Source organism: Ovis aries, chromosome 3 (assembly GCF_016772045.2).
Source record: "Ovis aries strain OAR_USU_Benz2616 breed Rambouillet chromosome 3, ARS-UI_Ramb_v3.0, whole genome shotgun sequence".
NCBI classification, from domain to species: domain Eukaryota; kingdom Metazoa; phylum Chordata; class Mammalia; order Artiodactyla; family Bovidae; genus Ovis; species Ovis aries.
Window position 1 is genome coordinate 18,945,947 of NC_056056.1, and position 6,803 is coordinate 18,952,749.

Below are 6,803 nucleotides of genomic sequence, written 5' to 3' on the forward strand. Positions count from 1 at the left end.
GAGGTGACCTTGGGCAAGGTTTACTTCTCTCTGTAACTCAGTCTCTATAATTTCTGCTTTTATCCAATCAGATATTTATTGAACACCAACTCATATAGTTACAATCACCTGAACTCATGGGTAAAAACTGCTTGGAAGCAATGGCACTCTATAAAACTATGTTTCATCAGGGACCAGAGGGGTAGGTTAAATCTAAAGTCCTCTGCCCTGAAAGAACTCAGAGAAAATTAAAGCTCTGGGGACTTGAAGCCCCTGGACACATAAAGAGCTAACACTTACTGAGTGATCACATGTGTCAAACACCATTTTAAGTCTTTTGCAAGACTTAGCGCATTTAATCTGCTTAAAGCCACTGTGAAGTAGGTAGTACAGTAAGTCCTCTGCCTACAAACCTTCAAGTTTCAAACTTGCAAAGATGTGAATGTGCCTTTGACGAAGGTCAGGCGTGACACCGAAGCTTGTCTTCCATCTCCTATTGACGATCCTTCAAGTCTGCTGCCTCCCTCCTCCAGACAGTAACTCTTCTTGCCTGTTCCCGTGATGCCAGCCCTTGTATGCCAGCTGTTGTACTGTACTAACGTACTTTTCATGGGACTGTCCTGAAAGATTAAACATGTTTTATTGTTTGTGTTTGATTTGTATGTATTATTTGGGTGAAAAGTATTAAAACCCATTACAATACAGTACTATACAGCCGATTGAGTTCGTTGGGTAATTGGGCTAACTTTGTTGGATTTATGAACAAATTGGACTTACGAATGCACTCTTAGAACAGAACTCATTCGTACACAGGGGACTTACTCTACTCTTATGATCACCTTCTCCATTTCACAGATAAGGAAACTGAGGCGCGATGCTTGGATCGAGCACAGAGTGGAAGAGCTAGCAATGGCAGAGCCTGGATGGATGTAACCCAGTGTGCACTGCCTGGTGACCAAAGCCCGTCCCTGTAATGGCTGTGCCAGCCCTTTGCTCATCACTGTAGGGACGCTAGGAAAGACCACACTAAGTCTCTGTTCTCTAGGAGTTTCATCCTAGCTTAATATAAAACGTGTTAAACATCCACATTCAACGTGCTGGGAAGAACTCTAGGGAACAGAGAGCTAAGAAAGCATTGAGTTCTTACTTTATCTTTTTGATGTTCTTGTTATTTTTTCTAAATTGCTTGGTGAGAAGCTGCTTGAAGCCAGAAGATCCTAAATCCCAGCCAGAAGATCCTAAATCCCAGCCAGAAAATCCTAAATCCCAGCTCTGTTATTTATTTGCAGTTTGACCTTGAACTTCCCAGGTGGCTCAGTGGTGAAGAATCTGCCTGCGAATATAAGAGACATAGGAGTTGCAGGTTCAGTCCCTGGGTCAGGAAGATCTGCTGGAGAAGGAAATGGCAACCCACCCCAATATTCTTGCCTGAGAAGTCCCATGGACAGAGAAACCTGGTGGGCTACAGTCCATGGGGTTCCAAAGAGTGAGACACGACTGAGCCACTAACATTTGACCTTGAACACCATGATCCTCTCTGGACCTCAGTTTTCTAACCTGTAGAAGCAATCCTTACCCCAAAGAGGTCGTGGAACTATCCCACGGGTAACGTTAGGCATATAGCAGGTGTTCAGTAAATATTGGGTTTTTTCTCCTTCTTTCCCTCTGCTTGGTGGTAGAGTACAGGGGAGGAAGGGAAGTGCCAGCGCTGTTATCAGCCTTGGAGCCTTATAAAAAGCGAAGGCTTATCTCTTAAATCACTGTTGTAATTAGTGGAGTTAATGGTCTGCAGAATGGCTACACTCAGTGTACACTTCTGAATGAATGAGTCCTTCTGGTTGAGTTTACTCTCATAAATTGTTTCAGTGGTTTATTTGCCCAGAGTAGTGGGTCGTCCAGAGGAACTTCTTCCTCTCCAGCCTTGTGGCAGGTATTTCACTGACAAACATGTGAGTGGGACTTTTCACTGCAGATTTCTGTATAATCACCATCAGTGCTTCTGTTGAGAGGGTGGTTGAAAAACTGCCTGACTGTCCACTCCACTGAGAGGGGTGAATGAGATTCACTAAGAGCCAGGACAGTTTGGTCAGGGCAGGGTCTTCCCACACATTTCCTGGCTGAGGGCTGGGGTCAGGCTGATGGAACTCAGTCTCCCGTCAGCCCTGCAGCAGGCAAAGCTCATTCTTGCCGTCTGCAGGCATCCGTCTGTGCTTGTGGGTGTCCCGTTTCTGGCACCTCCTGGACACCCATGGGCTATTTATTGTTTTCCAGCTCTCACTGTGTGTTCTCAGGGACAAAAATCTAATCAAATCATTCCATCATTAAAAAACAGATAAGTCTTCTGGCAATAGTTCTTCTGCCACAATTTGCATTTTAAAAAAAAGAAAGCTCTTACATTTGAAGAATAAAAGTTCACTGGTAGGGGAATTTCCTGGTAGTCCAATGGTTAGGACTTGGCACAAGCCATGTAACATGGCCAAAAAAAGAAAAAAGTTTACTGGTAGAATTTCAGGCGTTCTGAACCAACATTTGGTCCACTAGCCTTTTGGGGAAGGACTTCAGCATTCTGACATTTCTCCAGCATTTGGTATATGTCAATAAGGTACTTTAAGAAAAAAAAAAGATTGCTTTTGTAATGATAAGAGTAATGATAAGAGTAATGTAATGATAAGAGTATTGATTAAAAATGTAACAGCACACAAGGCTTCCCTTGTAGCTCAGCTGGTAAAGAATCTGCCTATAGTACAGGAGACCGGGGTTCAATTCCTGGGTCAGGAAGATCCCCTGGAGAAGGAAATGGCAACCCACTCCAGTATTCTTGCCTGGAAAATCCCATGGGCAGAGGAGCCTACCAGGCCACATACAGTCCATGGGGTTGCAAGGGTTGGACAGGACTTAGAGACTAAACCACCAGCACACATCATATTAAAAATGAAACAACATATAAGAGTATAAAAAGAACCTGTGAAGCTGTCTCTGCAGGGGGACCATTGCAGGCATTTTAGGAACCTCCTTCTAGACACAGCTGCTGGTTTCATGTGAAGACATGCATGTGGTTTTACATGTGTAAGATTACATTCTTCACTTTGTTCAGGGCAATGGTTAATTTTATGTGTCAAGTTGGCTGGGTCACAGTGTGCGCAGTATTTGACCATACATTATTCCAGATGTTTCTGTGAGAGTTTCAGGGAGAGATGAACATTTAACTTGGTGGACTCTGAGTAAGCAGATTGCCCCCTCTAATATGGGTGGGCCACGTCCACCAGTTGAAGGCCTGAGTAGAATAAAAAGAATGATCTTCCCGAGCAAGAGAGAATTTTCCAGCAGACGGACTTTGAACTTGCTCTGTAACGTCAGCTCTCCCTGGGTCTCCCACAAACTTCAGACTCTAACAGAAATAGTTTCTCCTAGATCTCCCCGCTACAGGCTGATCCTGGAAATTTTGGACTTGCTAATTCCTTGTAATAAATCTCTTTATATATCTATCTTCTTATTATCTTATATATGCATGCATGCATGCTAAGTCACTTCAGTCATGTCTGACTCTTTGAGAATTTATGGACTGTGGCCTGCCAGGCTGCTCTGTATACAGGATTCTCCAGGCAAGAATACTAGAGTGGGTTCCCATTCTGCCTTCCAGGGGATCTTCCTGACCCAAGGATCAAACCTGCATACCTTAGTTCTCCTGTATTGGCAGGTGGGTTCTTTACCACTAGCGCCATCTGGGAAGCGTATATATGGTGGTGACATGCAGGGGACACAGGTTCGATCCCTGGGTTAGGAAGATTCTCTGGAGAAGGAAATGGCAACCCACTCCAGTATCCGTGCCTGGGAAACCCCATGAACAGAGGAGGCTACACAGTCCACGGGGTTACGAAGAGTCAGACATGACTGAAGCGACTTAGCATACCTATATATCTTATTATTTTTCTCCGGAGAATCTTGAGTAATACTTTCATTCAGCAAATGATATGATATCTTTAACTGGCTTTAAGTGTGTGTCTGTGACATCAGATTCACCTCTGAGCTTCCTGAGAGCTAGGGTTTTCTTCTTTGATCTTGTATCCATAGTGCCCTCTCAACAGAGGTGAGCCACCCTCCTCTGCGGGTGAATAAACTGATGCCCAGGGAGGTTAAATTACCAGTCTCAATTGCTAAACTACAGAGGTCAGATTAAAAAACAAGTCTGGGTGATTTCAATCTTCTTCTACAACAATAAACAAGACTGCACTACCTGCCATGGGAGATGAAAACTCCAGGGTTTGCTGGCCTGGGAACAATGTTTAGTTATCTGAGGCTCGTGGGTGGCTAAGTATATATCTGCTGGTGAGTCAGCGGCTGATTTTATTTTCATGTGGAAGCCTCTGTTTTTCCTCTCTGTCTCTGCAGGGAGAGGGTACCTCTTCATCCTTTATCTGTCCCCTTTAATTAATTACATGTCTGTCTCTCCTCTCTTCTCCCTGCGCGCCCTTAGGTCTGTGACCTTCCAGCAGGCAGAGTTTCATCTGCTTTCCATGACCCTGGTGACTGACTAATGGAAGACATTCATAGAGGGTTTGTTTTGGGGCTTCCCTGGTGTCTCAGATGGTAAAGAATCTGCCTGCAAGGCGGGAGATACGGGTTCATTCCCAGAGTAGGGAAGATCCCCTGGAGGAGGGCATGGCAACCCACTCCAGTATTCTTGCCTGGAGAATCCCATGGACAGAGGAACCTGGCAGGCTATGATTGCAAAGAGTGGGACACACCTGAGCGACTAACACGTTCACGCTTCACACTTTTGGGCCATTAAGGAGGACATTTCTGATAGCGGCAATTGTTGGTGCTGTGTGCTTACTTTGTTTCCAACCATATGCGAAATCACTAGCAGGTTAGTAAATTCGCAGAGGAAAGCATGTGAAGCAGAGCTGTATACCCCTCAGAGATTCCATCAACACGGAATTGCATTTGCTTTGACAAGCACACCAAGAACCTTGAGGTTGACCCCAAAGGGACCCGAACATCAGAAAACGTCCTAAAGTTTCCACACTGATGCTCACCCATGGCAGAGTGAATGAACTCTCCAAGGAGCTGCCCACCCCTGACTCAGGCTCAACTTCCTATCTGTTCTTTCAACAAAATATTGAAGGCTCTATCCTGGGTCAGATACGACTCTCGGGGCTGGGATTCCAAAAAGAATAAAGACAGCGTTTGCCTGGTGAGAGCCTGATGGAGAGCAGGGAGGTAGGATAGCTCAGAGGGGCGGCAGGGAGTTCTCCCTGGCTTCTCAGTTCTCAGTTGCTCAGCGACCTGACTTCCCAGCCACAGTGGTTTCAAAGTGACTGTTCAGAAAGTAAAATTACTTTCAGAATAGAATTACTCCTGAAAGCCCCTCTGAAATCCACTCGACCTTCTTTCTCATCAGATGATTCAGAGCAGAGGAAGCTCTGGGGCTCCAGGGCCAGCCTGGGCCTGTCCCTGTGGCCTGACCTGGGAGCCGGTCTCAGTGGAAGGTCTGTGCAAGGCAATCAGTTGACAGATAGAGACGACAGACCTATGAAAAGCTAATGAGCTCGCCGTGCTGACAGCATGCTCGTGAATGTGCTGAGCTTTCCTAAAGCCCACCAGACTTTCTGTAAAAGCTGTGGCAAGCACCAGCCCCACAACGTGACCCAGTGCAAGAAGGGCAAGGAGTCTGTATGCCCAGGGAAATCAGCGTTAGGACAGAGAGCAGAGTGGCTGTGGTGGGCAGACGAAGCCGATTTTCTGGAAAAAGGCTAAAACTGCAAATATTGTACTGAGGCTTGAATGCATTGAGCCCAATGGCCGATCTGAGAGACTGCAGACTATTAACAGCTGCATGCATTTTCAGCTGGGAGGAGATAGAAGAAGAGTAAGGGCCAACTGATCCAGTTTTGAGCTTCCTATTTTGTTTTATTATGAAAATAATAAAAATTTGAGATTGTTTAATTTAGAAACAAATTAGAAAGCCCAAGAGGCTGGTGCCTTTTAGTGAAAGAGCACGCAACCCATATGTCTTAGGCAGGTCTAGGTAAGTAGCAAGGAGCCTCAATTACCACCAAAAATGCTCATTATGTTATTTTTTTTTTGCTGTTGTTGAGCATGTCAACTATATATATATGTATAGATATTAAAAATATAAACTCTGTGTGCATGTGTATGCAGTGTTTAGATTTTTTCTTTTTTAAGTTTGGGTACATAAAGCAGCACATCTTCAACCATCTCCCAAATTATGACTCATCTGCAGACAATTCAGGACAGTTGAATGGATGAATGAACACATAACAGCCGGAGAACAATGCACACAGTATTGATTGTGTGGCTCTCACAATGAGAGCTATGGGAGTGGAGAGGAGGGAGACATGAGTGTGGGCCGGAGCCGTTGCAGAAGACGTCAGGGCTCGGAAGGCTCCAGAGAGAGGGGGGTTGTGGTAAAAGGAGGGTGCCACCCAGATGATGATGGTGTGGATACTCATCTTCCGCTGTCCTGGTGGAGGCCTCTGGAAGGGCAGGGAGGCCATAGCATCTCCTCTTTGTGAGGGAGTCAGCTTTGGACGGGCCTGAGCCCTGAGAAGGGGGTTCTGGACAGAAGGCTGGAGTGCAGACCACCCAAGGAGGGCTCAGCCTCCACGGTGTGCAGGTGGACCCACGTTGGTTGCTTTAACTCTCTCTGCATAACAGCCCAACCACACAGACAGCTTAACAAGTGCATAGCAAGTTGGGGAGACTGGTTCCATTAACGTCCTGGGCCATTGGGCAGGGCGGATCTCATAAAAAATGCAGGTCTCTGCTTTACTTTCCTGCTTAAAACCCTTCAGCTTCGTTTA

General features: G+C 45.7%; 1 pseudogene; it reads left to right on the top strand.

The window, feature by feature from the left end:
* Positions 1-4,599: 4,599 nt before the first annotated feature.
* LOC114113696 (large ribosomal subunit protein eL42-like) lies at positions 4,600-6,134 on the top strand (annotated as a pseudogene).
* Positions 6,135-6,803: the final 669 nt, after the last annotated feature.